Source organism: Thamnophis sirtalis, unplaced genomic scaffold, assembly GCF_051295495.1.
Source record: "Thamnophis sirtalis isolate CommonGarterSnake01/CBP01778 unplaced genomic scaffold, rThaSir2_p1.2 scaffold_7, whole genome shotgun sequence".
NCBI classification, from domain to species: Eukaryota; Metazoa; Chordata; class Lepidosauria; order Squamata; family Natricidae; genus Thamnophis; species Thamnophis sirtalis.
Genome location: NW_028261387.1, coordinates 53,233,602 through 53,254,142, shown reverse-complemented (window position 1 = coordinate 53,254,142; position 20,541 = coordinate 53,233,602). Strand labels below are relative to the sequence as shown.

The 20,541-nt window shown below is 40.4% G+C and overlaps 1 protein-coding gene across 3 annotated transcripts in view; it reads left to right on the top strand.

Annotated features, from left to right (window-relative positions):
- The first annotated feature begins 641 nt into the window (after positions 1-641).
- Positions 642-20,541, top strand: part of SLC45A3 (solute carrier family 45 member 3) — a 39,650-nt gene continuing 19,750 nt past the window's right edge. Inside the window, exon 1 of one of the 3 annotated variants that reach the window (XM_014075080.2) lies at positions 642-754. The gene's annotated coding sequence lies outside the window, so the exon portion shown is untranslated. Of the gene's footprint in view, positions 755-810; positions 1,279-7,251; positions 7,347-20,541 lie in introns of those variants that run through there. The other 2 variants (XM_014075153.2, XM_087720069.1) reach the window with 2 other exon arrangements.

The window sequence follows — 20,541 nt, the reverse complement described above, 5'->3', positions numbered from 1 at the left end:
AAATCCTAGAAGCATATAAAATTAAATATTTTAAATTTAAAAATTTGGAAGATGCTTCAGCCACCCAGGTTTGGTAATTTGGCACAAAAATGAGGATTCTGTTTGGCTTCCAGGTTTTGGAGTACCCCATTGTTAAATTATTTTAATGATACTGATTTGATCCTAACTATATTGTTTTTATATTATATTTTGTACTTATTTTTTTAAGTAGCCTCAAAAGTTTATAAATTAAGAAAGGTACAGTATACTTACACTTGGAATAATAAATTAACATTTACTTTTTGTATTTGCGTTTTTTAAGCATGTATATTTCTCTGTTGGTGTTTTATTCAAGTGTCTGAGGGAGCCAATAACACTTTGGTCATAATTTTAGAGAGTCACAAAGTTTTGGAGGGGGCAGGGGGGTGTTAGTGCTTTTTGCAACACTGGAATAAAAAGGGTAATCAGGTAATTCCCGAAAGCCGGAGTTTACGCGGGTCGCAGCCTTGAACTCCAGCCCGCGGGAAGAGACGAGAAAGTAATTTCGGCCGGTCTCCAGACAAGGAACGCTCCCTCGGCCCCAGATTTGGGCAAGTCAACGTCACTCCCAAGGCAACAAGGCGCATGCGCCTTGAGGTCTAGCAATTTAAAAGGCGGTAGAACGCGAGCCGGTTTGCGATTGAGCCCGCAAGTAATTCACCACTCGGGGCTTAGAAGCGGAGATGCGGCTTCTCATTGAGAAGAAGGCGTACGAATTGCTGCGTCTCTTTTCCAGGTACTTCAGCAACACGTGTTTCCGAGCCGCCTCCTATGAAGTCATTTCACATGTTTGCCCTTGCTCCTTAAAATCCTGAAGGAAGAGCCGGAGCCGCTTTCCCTTACTGGAAAGAGCCTCTCCGACTCCGTCCAGCTTTGCAATCGGTGGATGCCTGGGAAAGTGAGTCGTGAAAGAAGCCCCGGCGCTCCGACGGCTTTCCCTGGGAGGCCGGCGCCTCTTCTCAGTTCGGACAAGGTCCTTTAAGGCTCCCCGTGGGGGATCTGGGGAGGCCGGCGTCCCCCGTCCCCCTTCTCCCTCCTCCACCTCCTGCGGCGGCTACTGCTGCGGAGGAGCGTGGGTGGTTGGGACGGGGGACGAGCCGGCTCACTATTTTAAGAGTAGGACATTGTTGGCAGCGTCCGCTCCGTTTGAGATACCACCAGCGCCCCGCCAAGAAAGTTATTTTGCTTGATCATCGTAATCTCGGCTCTTTTTGGAAAATCTTAGGCTTTCGTCTCCGGAAAGGGGTGGGGCTGCAAGAGGTATGAGTCATATATTAATCGCGGGGTTTATTTTGGTTGGGTTCACTGCGGAAATCTTTGATGCTCGATCTGCTCGGAGATTCCACGTTTTGCTACTTCGGTGTCCGTAGTTACTTTCAACCCGGAGCAGTTGGGTTTCAGAGCTGCTGTTCATTGGATACGTGGCGTTGGGAGTAATGTTGCGGATAAATGAATGTCTGGCCCCTAGGTTACTGTTGCTAGTTAATGAGCGGTAGTCTATTAGATGACGAAGGAATTCCTCCAAGCCCTGGGAAAAAATGATCATCGGGTTAGCTTCATCCTTGAACTTCTTTCTTCCTCTTTTCCTTTAATTATTCTTTCCTGAACTCCTGCTCTCTCCTACTGGCTTTATAGTCTGAGTTTTCTAAAGCTTGTTAATTGTTGGCCCAGTTGCTGCTCTATCTTATAAAGTTCACAAACATGTTTTTAAACCTCTTTCATCAGCCAAAGGAAAAAAATTCAGATTCTTTCGCTTTCTTCCTGCTGTATTTTGTGGTGTTAATATTTCTGGAAGCTGAAAATCCACCTCCAGAAATGCAGAAATTTTGTTTTAAAAAATTGTCTTTACCTGGGATAGGTCTACTTTCCAGGGCTTCCGTTTTAAAGCTCCAAATGGGGTGGCATTAAATTATCTAAAACAGTGTTTCTCAACCTTGGCGACTTGAAGTCCTGTGGACTTCAACTCCCAGAATCTCCCAGCCAGCACAGCTGGCTGGGGTATTCTGGAAGTTGAAGTTCACAGGACTTCAAGTCACCAAGGTTGAGAAACACTGATCTAAAACAGTCAGCTGGTAACTGCAAGGTTTCCTCAGAAAATCTGTATGGATTGATGCTATGGAATAAAGCAAAACTGCTAACTTCGAGGCAAAGGTATTTTCAGTTGTGACAACTGGGTTGCTCATTATAGCCTTGTGACTTTGGATGAAGAAAACTCTCTTGCCGTCCAGAAATGTGGAGACTACGTGACCATGTTGTCAAGAAGTTCTGGGAGGTGATTCTAGGTTGATATAATAAGCTGATGAAATCTGACCAGGGCTTTTTAGTAATTGGCATTTAAAGTTTGGGGAGATGGGTTGTTAAACATTAAATTAGGGGATAAAAGTTTATAATTTTGTTCTAATACTGCACTGATATGTTAGTTATTTTCAAGGCATCTAACATCTGTTATGCATCCATAAATAACTAAATGTTACATTTAGTTTTTGTGACCCAGGACAACTTAGTCACAAGGACTACCGCATTATGAAAATAAAATGGCAGCTAACCTCATACTGTTTGAAGCATTAGGTTTGATGTTGTTGATAATGGTGATAAGTGCTGTTTGACAATAGTAATAAAAATTATTACATGATTGGCTCTTCACTTCAGAACTGAACTCAAGCTGTGGCCCAGAACATATATAATTGAAGTAAGATCTGTTTCATGTAACACTTTTCCCACTACATGTTCCAAATTGTTTTATTGACCACTTCAGAATTCTATGAAGATGAGATGTATGAGGGAGGAATGCAGATTGTACAAGGAAAAACTCCTTCCCCTTCCTCAGAATTGAGTTTTCCATGGATCCTGCCAACCAAAGAATCCAGCAGAAGCTTCCCAGCTGGGCCGGTAACTGGTGTCCTTGATTAACTCTGATAGACTCATAGGGTTTGGTCTCTTACTCAAACGAAAACAAAAGTGCAGCAATGATTTCATAATGCCCATGCCACAACTAATGTGTAAGAGGTAGATTGGTCTGTATGTCCTGTGGTTAAGAAAGGATGTTTTTCTAATAATTAATTAAACTCTTTCCTGATCTAAAGGGAAAGCAACTTTCTGATACAGGCCATAAGTTGACTGTAAATCAGTAATAATCTATGTGTGTCTTTAAAAAAAAATAGATTGACTTGTAGTACCCAAAAACAGACTAGTGTTTGTATTACTTTGTTAGCTTTGCTTGAGAAACAGGTCTATGAAAATCAAGTTTGCACACTCCTACATCAGCAGAAGTTAATCCAATAAAAGCTATTGCCTAGTTTTTTAAAAAAAATCTTAGCTTTGGGGAAACCTAATAATGTATTTTAAGTAGTACTAAGCCTTTATGACGGATTGGGATATAACCCTAGTGTTTTACTTGGGATTATCTGAAGTATTGGGCACCTTCTAAAACAAGCATATACCTATAATTTGCGGCAGCAATAATGGAAATTGCAAATATTTGAGTGATGAGTAGGTTTAGTTATTTTCAGATAGGTTCAGCTCAGAGCTAGTGAGCTGATAGAGTGATTTAGGGTCACCTAAATTCTTTGTGGTTCTTCATAAACTTCTTCCTCAGGAGGATTTCTAAGAATCACAAAATTATTTTGGAGGATAAAGTTTATCATGGCTGCTATGTGTTTTGCTATATGGAGATAACATTTCTCTTAACAGCCTATAATGGCCCATCAGTACTGTACTATTGGCACTATAGAGAAAAAATGATTACTAAAAGAGGGAATGAGTTAGTTTTTCCTTGCCAGTAAGCAATTTTAGATCTGACATGACATTATTTTAGTATGCATAAATGTGTGTATGTCTAAACACAAGTGGCAAATGCACTTTGTATGTACATACAATCATACAGACTACACAATGCATCCCCACAAGATGGTAATAAAGTATAAGAAAATAAATGAAGTTTGTTATTTATAGACATTAACTATATTATTTATTTTATATGTAGCCCAAGACATTCCTCTTCACTCAGTGAAGCCCAGCCAAGCCAAAAAGTTGCACACATCTTTTCTAAATCCTCATTTTCTGTTAATTTTAGATATATTTCAAAATTATTCTATCCAAAAATTGATGAAAATAGGCAACATTGAACCACGTGAATACATTGGGTATATTCAAAGATGGGTTTCTCCTAAATCAGAAGGACGCTTACATGAGTCTTAGCTATAGCTGTTCTAGTTGAATTGGACCATTCCCCCTGTCATATACACAGGATTGCTAGTTTATGTGGCTTATTTTACTCTGCTCTAAGTCTTTGTTTTGTTTCCTAGTGACCAATTTTATGACAAGCACTTTAATCCTTTTTCTGTAGAGCAAAGTCTAAAGTAGTATAACAGATTTATATGAAATTATGACATATCTTCTAACAATTCTGAGATGATTTTGTGTTACACTCTTGCATATTATATAAGTAGAAGGATCAAAATAGTAGCATCAGTTTTGTGAATTTTTTTTTAGGCCAATGGGTATGCAAATGATCTTTATTCAATCAGGCATAAGGGGATAAAGTAGTCCTGGAAGGCAGACTAAATATTAAATAAGCATAATAATTGACTGCATGCACAAAACATCACTGAATACTTTGAACATAGCTTTTTCACATACAACACTGTTATGCTATACACTGGCATATCATATTTTCTTTTGAGGCATGATTCACTGATGTTTTCTATTTTAGGGGCTGTTTCCCTCCTAACTATGCTGACTACAGATACGTTGAACCACAACTCACATAATTCCAAGGCTGCATCAGTTATTGTGGCAGAGAATTACAATGTTTATAGTCTTCCCATTCTTTGCACAATTGCACGTGGAGAGGACACAGGGTTGGGAAAGACTGGCCTGAACTGTTTCTAAAGTGTTTAGTTCCTGTATTTGCTAGTAAGATAGTGGTTTATCAGTCTACACAGTGGTATAGCAAACCCAGCTTTCTTTCCATAGAATTCATCTAGTCTTAGTTTAATTTGTGTACTATCTCAAAAATGGAAATTTAAAGTAAAACATTGACATTTAAATGCAAAACTGGTTTTAGATCAGTAGGAACTGTCATGGCTAGAATATCGTTTATCTCACCTTGAAAATTATCTTCATTTATGTCTTTGTATTTGGTAAACTGAAAAATAGTCACTGATCACCAAATTATTGCCTCCTAATTCTACCTTTGCAATGCCTTTAAAAAGTAATATAGGTATTCTTATATAGGTAGTACAGAACTTTTGGGCTCACAACTAATCCCAAAGTTTTTATATTTGCAGCTGATTTCTTTGGCTAACAATTTTGCTTTGCTGGTCAATTATCTAGCTACTGAGCTTTGTTGTTGTTGTTGTTAGTTGCAAAGTCATGTCCGACCCATCGCAACCCCATGGACAACATTCCTCCAGGCCTTCCTGTTCTCTACCATGCTCTGGAGTCCATTTAAGCTCACGCCTACTGCTTCAGAGACTCCATCCAGCCACCTCTGTTGTCCCCTTCTTCTTTTGCCCTCAATCTTTCCCAGCATTAGGCTCTTCTCCAGCGAGTCCTTCCTTCTCATTAGGTGGCCAAAGTATTTGCATTTCATCTTCAGGATATGGCCTTTTAAAGAGCAGTCAGGGTTGATTTCCCCTAGGACTGACCCATTTGATCGCCTTGCAGTCCAAGGGACTTGCAGGAGTCTTCTCCAGCACCATAGTTCAAAGGCCTCAATTCTTTGCTGCTCAGCCTTTCTGAGGTTTGGCAAGCACCAAAATTCACTTCCCAAATACAGTAGTGTAGTATTCCGAATTGCAACTTCAATCTCTTCTTAATAGCAGCCAATTCTGATTTCTGTCCTATCTACTGCCATACAGGGATTGTTATTCTGTATTGCTACTTGCCAAGAGAGTTTCAGGGTCCTTTTCAACCAGGCGTTTCTGTATATGAGAAATAGGACCCCTAGAGACTGTGGGTCAGGTTTACCTTATGTTCAGTTAGGCAGGAAAAAAACAAGCAATGTAGCTTTTTTCTTTAGAGGATAGTTGCCATTAATTCCTGAACCTAAAGTTACCTAACACTCCTATTGTTGTTAGCTGGGTGTTCAGAAAAACAATTTCTAATCCCTGTGGTTAAAGTCCATATTCATGTGCAAGACACTGCAGACAGGTATAAGTGCAGACAAATAAAAACCCAGCTTCACATTTTGAAAGTTACTTAAGTGCAGCCTAATGTATTACAGGAAAGGCAAGAAAAGTTAAATACAACAGCATGTGGACTTCACTGTCTCAGGAACAAAAAACAAGCAATGCTTTTTTCATTTCTTTTTGATTTCTGAGAATAATCCCTTTGTTTCTTGTATTTGAAAACTATTCCTTATTATCATCTATTGACAGATTTGTCACTCAAAGGGACAGGCTTCAATCCAAAACAGCTTGCTCCATCTGTCTGTCTGTCTGTCATCTATCTAATCTATCATCTATTCTCTATACTGTTTTGTTGCATTTTGCAAAATGGGAATTAATCATGAATTATCTCCAGATATAAATGTTGAATAGGGCTTAGTTTGCAAACTGGCTTTACTAAAAGTTTTTTTTTTGTGTGTGATATTGAGAGGCCCATAGAGTTTTCTGAATCTTATTCTTCAGTTATATTTCTCAAACGGAATCAAATCCATAGGTGGCATTATAATATTCATATTTATTTTCGGTTAGCTCTGGTTAACTCTGTTTTGCTGACTGTAATTACTATTTCATCAAATGAGAGAAAGAAGTTGAATATGCATGCTTTCTTTGGTAGAGGTGTTTGTTTATTTTTACTTGTGCCTTCCTTGCCAAATTTCTGAAAAAGAAGTAAAATAAACAAAAAATCTAAGCGATTAATGGAAGAAGAAAAGACAGGGATTCCAAAAGGAGGAAGATAAGCAAATAAACTATCACTCTTTCATAAATGTTACACAACTAAGTTGCAAAATGTCCAGGTGTAATGTTCACTGCTGTAGATTATTTTGGGAAGAGTAGAGTAGCCAAATGGCAGCTTGTCCCAGATAAAAGTAGGTTTGATGAGTGTGTGGGTGGGTGGAGGAAGGGAGAGTCTTAGTATCGTGCCGCTCCTTTGCTGCAGTAAGATGGATCAATAGGAAAAGAAGTGGCTTAGTTCCATTGGGCAGAGTTATGAATTTCATCACCTTTGCATATTGGACCTGCCAATGAGCAGGGTGATTAAACATTCCATCCTGTCTATATTAACTCCAAAGTTCACAGTGACTTACACAAAGCTTTGTGAGAGTTACACTGAGACTGGTGCAAGCCACCCCTGGATACTGCATTTCCCAGGTGATAAATGTAAGATCATTTTTGCTTATTATTTGCATTTTATGTAACTACATCTTGGACTGAATTTGGGATAGGAGAAGAATCCTAGCATTACTTATTACCTGAAATTCTTGGTGACTACCTGAGTGCACTTTTATAGTTTTCTTGTACGGAAATGGTTTGCCATTGCTTTCTTCCTAGATATTTTTTTCAATCTGTCCAAATTCTATGTTTTTATGGGTATCCCCATTTTTACTTGTGGGCAATATGAAAATATGAATGGCTCCAGGAAAACAAACTCAGGCTTTCACAGCAGTTATGACTATCCTTACTCTATCCTTTCCTCTCTACTTGTTCTTTGGTATTGACTTGATTCTTTTATTGTATATTCACTATCTACAATGCACAGTAACTACTTTTTGGAAATCAGAGTATTATTTATAGAAAGCATAATTTGAAGGCACCATAAAGGTGTATGAGAGGGAGGAAATTTTCTACTCCATGTATATTCACCATGATCTTTGATCTGGAAAATTGAGGTTTCTGAAGAAATGAAACATAAAGGACTAACAGGAAAAGAATATGCCTGTAATTTTCAGAAACTGCCAGGAAGATTTCCCCACCCTGTCTGTATAGAATGCCAGTAAGTGAGAGTTCATGTTTATAGTTAGCCTTGTTCTTCTCAACCATGCTGTGTGTACTACGTCTTAAAATTTGCAGCAGCCAAATTCAACTCAGAGTGCAAACTTAACCAATCTTCTATTGCCAAAACCCACTTTCCTTCTTTTCCTGTTGAGAAACTAACAGGATAACAGGATCTGATTATGTGGAAAGCATTCAAGTAATTATCCCAGTTGTACAAGAGATTTAGCTGGTGCTTTATTTGAAAAGAATTATTAAAATCTGAACAATCAAGTGATTTGTCATAAATCCTGGCCATGTGATATACTGCAGAATATGATGAAAGAAAGACCTATCTTAACCAGTCTTAGTAAATGGTGAGTCTTTGGAAAAACTGAAATAGAAGCAGTAGCAGTTTTCTAAGAGTGGTCTCAATCATTTTAGTAGACCACTGAGGAACTTGTGTCTCAACCATAATTCCCACTTCCCCTAATGAAATTAGTTGGAACTATGGTTAAGCAATACCATGAGAGCCATAGGCTTCTACAGTCCTACTTTAGAAATTGATGGTATAATAGTTATAGTTGCCAACAGCTTAAATTTCATGCTCTCAAAAGAAATGTTGATTCGCTAGGGAAATGCCTTTCTTCTTAAAGAGATAATTGGGCTGATGTGATTTGCAGAAATCACTGAGAAGAATGGGATTTATGTGGGAAAATGACACTTGGATCACTCATGAGAGAAAAGTGGGGTAACTCTTTCAAAATCTGGCATTTTCAACCCAGTTGAAAGAATTACACAAGAATTGCCTCTTCCCAGTACATCCACTCCTGTCTTACTTGTTTTAAAAAGAATGCTGTAACTGAAATTAGTCCATATTTTGTACTTGTCTTTTTTCTTTTATAAGGGTTCTTGGTTTCCACGTCATGCCCCTCTGCTTTGGAGATTATCAGCAGGTTCCTTCTTTGTAGTGGTCAAAAATCACAATGATGACATTACATAGCTGGCATGATTATAAATAGCTGGAATGACAGGCCACAAAACTGCAAAAATGCATTACTTACCATGTGATTACAAAAGGGACCATTAGTATGTCTGGAACTCAAAACCTATCCTTCACAGAAGAGCACAAGGTCATGTTTTTCAACTCTAGTCAGAAAAAATGTAATAAAGCTTAAGAATTTGCTATCATAATTTCTTCAAAGCTTCTTGTGGCTGAGACTTGGAGTAATGTGATTTTCTTCTATCACTACAGTACTGTTCTATACCAAATAAAGCCTCTCTATTGGCAACAAATTAGCTTCCCATTCAAAAATTTTAACTAGTTTTTTTATACTGGATTAGCCAGTGGATTGCTTATACTGGTATTTTTGCCTGAAAAAAATTATTTGGGTTTCACACATTTTACGAGTTGATAAGGTGCTTTGCTTGATTTTAGCTTATTATCTTGGATCTGAATCCAATATAATGTGTTGGATTCTATGTGTGATTTGTTTTAAATTCACCATTTTGTTTCATGGTATGTTAGTGATATTTACATATAAAGGTTTCATAGGATCCTTCTTTAGGTTCATTAACTTCCCTTCCAATTGGAGACCTCAGGATTCAGTCTGCAATGTGTCCTGTATCAGCTGGTAGTTCTCCCTCTACATCCTTCCCAAAAGTCCTTATATCATGCTGGCTGGAAGAAAAAAAGGCAAAATGGAAAATGTAAATAATTGTCTTTGACAGCATGACCAGGAACTGTCACAAAAAGCAGGAGCAAAGTTAGCTGCTGCTGTTTTCAGCCTGACCTTTGCATTTTTGGGATTCTTGATGTCATGGAGTGATGTTAAACTGGCAAAGTATTTGTTTCTGTTCAGGACTAAGCTGTGAAGTGTGTGTGTGTGTGTGTGTGTGTGTGTAGGTGTAGGGGGGTGGAGAATGAAATTTTTTTCAAATCATCTGCCTTTTAATTTCTAAATTTGAAGTCTAGCAATCCAGATGATCTCTCCACCCCTAAATTCATGACTTTGGTGGCTTTGAATTGTATTCTACAACTTTGCAGCAAATGTAACTTTGGAGGAACTCTGAAGAAAGGAGATTTTAAAAAAAACTTACATTCAGTATGCTGGATTCAAGAGACAAAAGGTGCCAGAGTGTGTAAGAGATATATTAAAAATGAGTGCTAAAAGCAATATAATTTGGAAATTTTTAAAAAAAGAAATCTGCATTGCTTTCAGAATGGTAAAGGATAGGTCCTATAGAGCTATAAGATATAAATATAGATGTAAATCTTCTATAGAGCTATTTTCCTTGTAGGTAGATGCATGAATTGCAGTTTCTGTCATATGAAATCAGTTTGAGGGTATTGAGAAGAGATCATTATTACCCTTAACAGCTATTCAGAAATGGGAAATAGGGCATGATTTATTCTAGCAATAAACTCCTTGTGAGACAGCGAAAATAATTGTAATGCCAAGAGGTAATAATAAGGTATGTTTACACATAGGTAGTAATTAGGTCAAAAGATTGATACTGGTAGTTGTTAACTCTGTAACACAATGCTGTGTTACCAGAGGTGGTATTCAGCTGTTTTTGACCGGTTCATCAGAACCGGTAGTGGAAATTGTGGGTGGGCCTTCCCCCCCAGCTCTATGTTGTCCTATTTAGGCACCTTTTTGAGCCAAAGTGCATGCGTGGAAGGCCAAGTGTATGCGTGGATGGGCGCATGCACTTTGTGATGGGTGTGCTCATATTTGCAAACGGGTAGGGAAAGTAAGTGAATACCACCTCTGCACTACTCCTACACTTCTGTATTGCCATTCTCTCAAAAAAAAAATCAGCCATTTCAAAAAAGTGGTATCTTATGAAATGGAGGTGGGGATAAGATGGATAGCAAAGAAAGGAAAATAATATTTTGCCTATAATTACATGGAAACAGGAAGTAGCACCTTGTGTGAATTGATCATGCGGTTCTGACTAAATGGCTTGAAATATTATATCCTACTTCATAGGATAGCTGTGAGGAATAGAAGTTTTCAGATGCACATACAAGTTATACTCTATTGGAGTTTGAAGGCAGAGTTGCATGAAAAGGGGGCCCCTTCTGGATAAAAATCGCAAAAAACCTTAAACTCTTTGCAATTTCATCCCAGTGTGGTGCAGATCTCGTGTGTGTGACTTTGGATATGATGTGTAACTGCCTTTTTCCTTTGCCAGAAAGTTGGATGAAAGGATATGAGCATTTCCTTGATGCTTATTGGAAGAGCATCGTAAAACAAAGTTAAGTGCTTTAAACTTGAAACTGCATCCAGATTTTAAAGTGAGTTCAAAATATCTTGACCTCAAAGTGATTATTTGACAGTGGATAATGAATAAGGATGAAGGCCTCTGCTGAGGAAACAACCAGCCAAAGCCAGGGAACAGACCATGCATGGCCTTACAGCAGTTTTGCATTCTTGATCCTTATTTTGAGAATGGGGATATTAATGCCACGTGGAAGTTACAAATATATTTTATAATTATTTAATAAAAATCAAAGCTCGTTTTCCTTATGCCATTTATCCTCCACTAACCTTCTGGGCCCTGTTTGAATGAGGTACTTGTGAAACGGTATCTTCAGAAATGGCATTTCTGGATCAGGCCCACTACTCACGTCACATTCTTCAAGAATGCAGGCAGCAAAGCACAAGGAGAAGCCTAGCTGAAATCTGGATCTCTTCCATTGTATTAAGAAGGAAAAGCAGCGCTAAAAACCCAAAGCCCTCAAATGGCTTGGAAGAAAGGGAAATGCCTGGGGCACTGCTACACTATGCCAAACTTAAAACGCTTAGAAATGAGGACTCCTTCCCTAAATGGAGAAGGGGGTGGGCTGGGAGGAGCTTGGCGTTTATTGTTGGATATTTCTCCTGACTGCTGTTGTTTCTGTTACCGGAGAGCTGGCTAGGCCACCTGTTGGGTTTTGACACATGGGAGAGGCCGCTGCCCTTTTTAACACTGGCTGCCTCTCCTCTTTTTCCGCGTAGAGTTCCCTCTCTTTTCCCTTCCAAATTGTTGTCTTCTGTTTACAACTCTCCCATTGTAGGGCTCGGCTAGAAGTAGCTGGGGGGACGGGAGGGGGGACTGTTTCAGGCTCAAGGGTAATTTCAGCATCTTCAAAAGCCTTTAGAGCCTTGCTCCCTCCCCAAGAGGACGGCAGCACCAACAAGGGGATAATTTGATGGATTACTCTACAGGGCTGAGAGGCTCTTGGCTAATCCCCTTTGTGTGTCTGTTGGGTGAGACATTCAGCAGAAGCCCCCACCCCCATCCCGCTTTCCCTGCCTCAGGGAGAGAAAAGCTGCTCAGCAGGGCGGGTTTTACATCCCGACATACAAATGCAATTGGCTGGGTCATGTGATCAGGGTTTAATCCTTGCCTACTACCATGGCCAAAAGGTTAAAGGGAGGGGGGAACCTTTGGGATGGCTTTTGGTTTTTCTCACTTGGTTTGATTTCCATTTTTATTCTTCTGTATTAAATCGGAGGAGGAGGCTGACTGGCAGAGGGGCAATTCTTAATCCCGTCCCATTTGAAAACAAACAGCTGAGGGAGGTCCCATCTTTATTTCTAAAAGGAAGCTTTCTCTTCCTCAGTGAGGATATTGACAGTCAGGATTTAATATGTCTGATTAGTGACTTGAATTAAGATCTTCCAAGCCATAAACTACTAATGCTGTAGAGTCTTCACTTACAGTAGAAGTTTCAGCTGGCACTGCTATGTTGTATATATTGACCGTGGAGCATGGATTTGTAGGACTAAGTGTAAGAACTATACATGGCGAGGGGAGGGGGATTTGTTGGGCTGCAGGAATAGAGTTAACTCTTCACTTTTTAGAAGGATTTGCCCCCTCAGTAGACAGAGGGAAAGGAAAATGCTTTGTCGGGGGTGGTGGTAGTGGAAATCTCAGCTCTGGGATGGGAGAAATCTCAGTTCCACATGAAACTGAGATTGCCTCAGTGTGCAGCTCTTCAGTCAGCCCCCAATGATGACAGGGAGTTTTCTTGGCAGCCAGCAGCAGCTTGCAACCTTCCCTGCCCGCTTCCCCTTTGACTTTCTGGAGAAGCCATCAGAACAGTTTGCCAAGTGCTAAGTCTTCGACTTGCGATCGGTCCTAAACTCATCAACTTACGACCGGCCGCAAGTCCTCAACTTACGACTGGCAGCCTAGCTGCGCATGATTGGCTAAGATGCGGCTGGCTGAGCGCGGGCTGCCAGAGGCGCTCTCATTGGTCACCCTGCTTGACAGCTCTGTATAAATAGCTGTCAAGCAGGACGAGGTACTGAATCCTATCTGTGCATAGTTGCCTGTTGGTTTTTCAATAAAATAGCTGTTCGCTCACCTCAGCCGCCTCACGCCTCATCTTTCCATCCGAACATTCAACACTGGTGACAAGGATGAGATTCTGACGGTGCTCGCCTGAACAGCACTACAAAATAAAAAGGAAGTGAATTTTTTTCCCCATCTTGAAGGGATCGACAATTTGTCTCACGCCGCTCAGCCATGGCTTCGCTTCCGCCATTTGCTCCATTCAGAACCGCCGGCGAGTCTTGGGCTGGATTCCTGGAGCGTTTTGAATGTTTTTTGATCGCCAACAACAACCTGCCTTCGGACCGCAAGTGCAGCTTCATTTTGAGCTTGTGCAGTCCTGAAATGTTCAATATGGCCAGGGCTCTTGCTTCGCCTCTGGCCGTATATGAGCTCACCTGGGACACCTTAATTTTGAAGCGTAATAACCATTATGCTCCAACACCATCAAGGATGGCCTGCCGCTACGCATTCCATCAGTGCGTCCAAAAAGAATCCGAGACTGTGAGTCAGTTCTTACAGTCTCTACGGATGGTGGTAATCCAGTCCAAGTTCATCGACCTTGACGACTCTCTCGTGGAGCAATTTGTCTGCGGGGTTTGGGACGTTTAAAATGAAGACTATTGGCTAGGGCAGAAATAACGTTGCTCTGTGGGGCGGTGGAGGAAGCCAGAGCCGATGAACTTTCAGAACAGTCCACGGCCGAGATGCATCGCATCCAGCTGCCGCCTCCACCACCCCACAGAACCTGCCTCATCGATGAGCTCGTACCCCTCGATGAGCTCGAAGAGGACCAGGTGGACCACTTGAGAGCGGTGCCCAGACGCTTACCATCACAGCAGGCTAGCCACCCCGCCATGACCACCTGTTTGGGTTGTAGGGGCAACCACGCTTGCTCCGCATGCCCCTTGAAGGCAGCCATCTGCCGTAGATGCAACAAGAAGGGGCATCTAGCTCAGGTCTGCCGTGCTATGTTGCCACTTCCCCCACAACCGGACACCCAACCGCAGTTCTACAGCCAGCCTGCACCTACGAACTACCCTAGATAGACTGCATCCACTCTACTCCGGGGAACAGCCTGGCAACTGGGGGCTCCTCCCCATGTTTTGGGGATGGGGACCTTGTCTGGGCTAGGAATTATACAGGGGATTCAAAGTGGGGGCCTGCCACCATCACTGCAGTAACCGGTCCCTGCTCTTACAGGGTCGCCCTCACAGATGGCACTGAGTAGAGGCACCATGTGGATCAATTGAGACACTGCGTTCCACCTGAGGCCTGCACTCAATCCAGCCCGTTGAGCCCGACCGCTGTTGCCCAGCAGCCGGCCCCAATACTGCCGCAGCCTGCAATTCTTCCACCGAATGCGGCTCCGTTTGAGGCCTTCACCAAGTCAGGCCTCCCCTACCCAGCTACCGCCTTCCAGCAGCTGTACAAACTTCCAGCTCCATCCGTCAATGCTCTTCCTGGGTTTCTCCAACATGAGGCTTTCACCCAATCAGGCCTTGCCTATCTAGCCACCGCCTATCGGTAGCCACAATCTAGTCCGCCTCCGTCGGATGCGCCCCCTCGCCCCGTCCTACCTTTGCCGCTGGATCCGCCCTCGAGGGTAGGCCCGCATGATGTCGCCTGGAGCTACACTCCCTTCAGGGAGGAGCTACTACAGGGACCTCTTACCCCATTGACGCCGCCGCTGCAACTGAGGAGTTCTGGGTGGGTCCGACGCCAGCCTGCCTACTTAAGCGATTACGCCACCTTTTCGCATATGCTTAGGAGTGCTTAGGAGGAAGGAGTGCATAGTCCTCAACTTGCAACTGGTCCTAAAGTCCTCAACTTATGACCGGCCGCAAGTCCTCGACTTACGACTGGCAGCCGGCAAGAGCCTAGCTGTGCCTGATTGGCTAAGATGCGGCTGGCTGAGCGCGGGCTGCCAGAGGCGCTCCCATTGGTCGCCCTGCTTGACAGCTCCGTATAAATAGCTGTCAAGCAGGGTGAGGTGCTGAATCCTATCTGTACATAGTTGCCTCTTGGTTTTTCAATAAAATAGCTGTTTGCTCACCTCAGCCACCTCACGCCTCGTCTTTCCATCCAAACATTCAACACCAAGCACCCAGTCACCCCGTGACTGTGGGAAAGCATGATGTCTACAATGGCTGGAAGTGCTTTACATGCTGTGAAGCACCCTTTCTGAGGCCATCGTAATTTCAAACTCATTAAACAACCAGTGGTAAATTGAGGACTACCTGTATTATATATTAAGATTACCTGTACTATATATTAAGACAAGCATTTGACTAACACTAAATAACTTCTGGTTTACCTACACATTCAATTCAAAGAACATCTAGAAACAGATCTCATTCATAACCTAAGGACTTCTGTGTTGCTTTGCTTGGAAGCTGGGAAACAGAACAGAAGGAAGTGTGAGAACAATTTATTCTTGCAATTCAACAACTGCACAGAAATTACTTAAAAGTTTAGCTGCTTATGTGAAGATGTCTTGAATCCCCTCTGGTAAAGCTTGAGATGAAGACTTGCTCATTGTCATCAGGTGAATTTTGCAGTCATATAGCAATTACCAACTTGGTGTCCTCCAGCCTTCAACATGCTGGTTGAGATTTCTGGGAACTTTAGTCCAACATATCAGGAGGGTACTAGTTTTGGAATGATTACTGAATGATATCTGAAATCTTTATTTCAGTGTCATATACATGCAGTCCGTGGATGTTCTGGCATGGTTCTGCTTTGTAGTGTAGCTAGAACAGATGTGAAATGGATTTGTAGACATGGTGGCCTAATGTGCAAGCCATTCTGAAACATCTGCCTCTCCTTTTCTTATTCACACTCCTTTTTATGCTAGGCAAATTGATTCTGCTGTTAAATTGCAACAGCTGTCTTTGATGGTGCACAGAAAGAAGTAGTACATGAGAAACCTAAATAAAACGTAAATGAAAGCCTTAGGGTGATAAAATAGCTTTCCAAAAAGCAGCATTGAATATTCTTGTGGGGAGATGCGTGTCTCCAAGTCAATCTTGACTTCTGGCTGCTGCATGGAGAACTCCATGCAGCCTTCTTGACAGCATTTTTGGAAGAACAGTAGTTTGTCACTGGCTTCTTCCTAGGGCCGAGAGTCACTACACCAAAGTTATTAGCAGGCTTATGTTGAACTGCAATTCCCATAATTTTTATTTAGTCATTGGATGGTCTAGTAGGGGGATTAAAGCAGGCATGATCCAGTATCTAGTTAGAAAGTATGCAAATTGTAGTACAACATATATGTGGGCCTTAGATTGATGTTAGTAGGGCTGCCAAAGTTGGACTGGAAAAAATAATGACCACTAGTTGACAACAAAGAGAGTTCTTTGTCCATTTGCTGCCACCTAATGGGTGCCCAGAATTTGCAGCCCAGATCTGGCAGTTCTGTTGATATAAGGATGCACTTCTCTACTCCCCCTTCCTAAGTGTTCAAACCGATGAGAGAATATTTGATTTTTCCTTCTCTAATCAGGGTGGATTTGATTTAAATCAACTCAATTGAAGTCATAATTTTTAAAGAGCAACTGTCATCTCTGACCTGCAGTGGCTCCTCCTCTTGACCCACTCATCGACAGTCTCAATATTGCATAATATACACCTTCATGCTACATAACTAGGCTCCATTTCATGCTGAATAAACTAAATTAGGAATGTATCTTAAATAGAAAACTATCTTTAGATAGATTTTTACTCCAAAAGCATTTTATTAAAATAAATTTGATAAAAATAAAAATCCAATTGAAATAAAAAAATCTGATTTAAATAAAAAGTCATTTTTTATTTTATATATAAATATATATATAATCAATTTTAATCCACCCTACTCCTAATTTTATTTAAAGGTCTTGTTTTGAAATAAATAATTTCCATCCCAAATAACTTTACTGGTATTTGCCAACTCATTTTTTTCCTGGTTAATGTAGGTTGTTGGGGAACAAAACTGAAACACAATTGTATAGTTAGAAATTTATTACTTTTTATTGTAAGGACAAAACAGCTGGAATGTTTTGTTAACAATGACTGACAGACAATAGATTTATGTAACAATCCTCTGAACACTTACTGAGAAGTAACCACCTTTATTCAGTAGAACATTCTAGTAAATGAGTGTGTGATTGTAGCCTTATTTAAAATTTCAATGAACTGAAATCAGCAATTAAATGCCAGTTCATGAATTTTAAAGAAACAGGGAACTTCCTTCATTGCAAGTTTTCTTTTGCACTTATAGAAGCTGTTAGATCAAGGCAATATTTGTGCATTCCTTGGATAAAAAGGGTTTTTGCAACATATTATTAGCTTTGCTCTGATGAAGAGCCAGTAAGATAACAGAGGCCTCAGTTTACCAAACCGGGAACAAATTCAAGGAGCTGAAATTAAATAAATTACAACTGTGCTTCTATCTTTTTTACTCTGAGCACATACTCTATTTAAGAACTGAGAGAGGGGGATGGGTCAGAGAAGGGCAAGGGAATTTTCCAGATCAGACAGGAACTTTATAACTGTGCTGTTCCCCTTTCATTCAGTTTGGAGGGCAGCTTCCCTGTTTTTCTTTTTTTCTTGTTGGAAGGCCAAGTCTCTGAGTCTTTTTCTCAGAGGATAAATGCATACAGTATGTTAACTTTTTTAAAATATATTTTGAAATTATTAATAAGCAACTCCCAGTACCCCTCTGCTAAGTGTTTACTTTCTAGGTCTGCGTATTCCTTAAGGTAGACAACAAGACTAGACACAATGATATCATCAAGTGAGGTTTGAAAGTGAGGTGAGAAATGTTCCTCTTTCCTATTCTATGTTATATTTCTACATTTCCCTAACTGAGTCTAAGCTTCATTAAAGCAATCAAATTTCCTTTTCAAGAGACTTTGGTTATACAATAATTGTACTGTGAAGCATATTTTCCTTCAATACAATCTGTGCATTCAATTTTTCAAATGACCCCCAAAGAGTCAGCTCCCAGTGACTAAGATATGAATTCCACCTTGTTTGTGGGTACCCATTTCTAGTGTCTTCTAAAACAACTTTGTATTTCTGAGAACCTTGGGCATGACCATTCACCTCGTACATCTCTTGTGTGGATGCTAGTCTGGTAACTTAAAAACTTTATATTTGCATCTAGAGGGAGGGTAATAAATTTTGCCACTTTGCCCTACAGTATTGCTTCTAAAAGTGATTTTAAATATTTTAAACGTGGAAAAGCAATACTGTGTAATTAAGCATGCTCTTTCTCATTACTGTGAATTCTCTTAAGTATGAAAGCCTTCTCTCTCAGCTCAACTGACCCCACACAATTGCTGTGGCAAAAAGAGGAGGCAAGAGGATTAGGAATGTTCGCCATTTTACTTCATCCGGGCAGGATAAAATATAAGAATACCCGGGGACCTTTGGAAGGACTCAATTCAGAGATTAGTTTCTGCCGATTTTGCCCAGATCAGGTGAACCAATAGTGGCAGTGGTGGGAGGCTCCGCCCACTTGCACACGCATGCGCACAAGTGAACAGGTAGTAAAATAAATTTAAACCCAAGCCTACCTGCCTCCCTCTCTCTCTCTCTCTGTGTTTGTGTGTGTGTGTGTATGAGTGTATGTGTATATTCCAGCATATAACTGGAATGTCTCAATCAATTTCAAGTAAACTTGGTACATAGATGACTTACTCTTTGGAAACAAATACTGTGGAGGTAAGAAACCCCTAACACCCCTCCTTAAGATACAGCCTGTCGTGCCTTAAAATGGCTTCTATCATACTGCCGTAAAATGGCTTCTACTGTACAGTGCTGTGGAGTTGCCATGGTAACGGCTCCACGGTGCTCCGCAAGGGGGCTCCCTCTGGTAAGGGGGAAAATCCAACATTAGAAATTATTTTTGGTCCGGGATTATTTTTGAGAACAAATGTATGGATTAGGATAAATAAATACCTGGGCAGTGCCGGGTTATCAGATAGTAGGTGGATAAAAGTGCCAAAAGCAGTCTGAACATCTGACTGTGTGATGAAAGATAATAATAATGTGTATCATATGATTCTGTATTGTTGAATACTACAGGTAGTATAATTTATTAATATTATACATTGGTGCTAAATAATTTCTTCCAAAAGATTTTCTAATTTTTATTGATTTTATTTTTGCTCAGCAGTCATTCATACATAATTTTTAAAAACATGTTTATACATTTTTTTAAACAAATCAGATTGGTGTGATTTGTTGAGTTACTGTTACACTTTGATACAGTTCTCAAGGTTTTATGTCCCTTGGAAAATATTTGGGCAGAAACTGCAGGAATGTTAAATATATGTTGTAACAGTTGCCATCCTTCTAAGTTGTGCTTTAAATTTACCTTCCCTTTGTCTGACTTTTTTCCCTTTAAATCATGCTGAGGCCTGGCTTGCCTACCTGGTTTTCAGGTAAAGGAGTTTTGTTTCCTGGTTTCTTGGACAAATGTTGTTCTCTGTTCATCAGGTAGGGCTTATAATGTGTTTAAATTTTTTTTCAGACTGACTCCCAGGGGAAGAATAAAGCAAAGCCTGAATTGATCCTGTGCCAGATCAGTTTAGACTCTATTGATTGCATTTCATTCAGAGTAGCCAGATGCTTAATTTTTTTTGCTGAAATGTGAATCTTAAGGTTCAAAAGCAGATTTGCAGGAGACTCATAATCCGTAGGTTGAGGGGAGAGCATGTATTAGAATTGGAAAGATAACATCTAGTATTTTGAACTGAAATCTTAGTTTCTTTTAAATGACAAATCAGAACAATGATAAAAGTGATTCATTTACAAAATATATCCATTAACACTTGACCTATCAGAGAACTGGAGTATTGAGGCTAGCATTGATAGCATTAGCATTTGTTTAGTTAATATATACTGTGTTAAAAGCTGTGGATAAGATAGTGACAAAATCTATGCCCAAAAGATTTGTATATACATTAAACCACACTGTCCTTATGCGCATATAAACTCTATGCATCTATTTGTTGAATCTGTGGTTGCTCCTACTACACATTACCTTATCTAGTTGAATCCAATTGTGTGAAAAACCAGAATATGCAGCTTAAATAGTAATAATAAAACCTAAACATGTGGTAGGACACTACACACACAAAGCGACTATGCAAGTTTGGATTTGAAGAGGTTATAGGCCAGTCAAGTGAATGCATGTAATTTGGGTAGGTAGATAAGAACTGACACTATTCTCCTCTCCATACATGCAGGCACAAGTGTACACGCGCATTCATGATGTGTGAGTTCC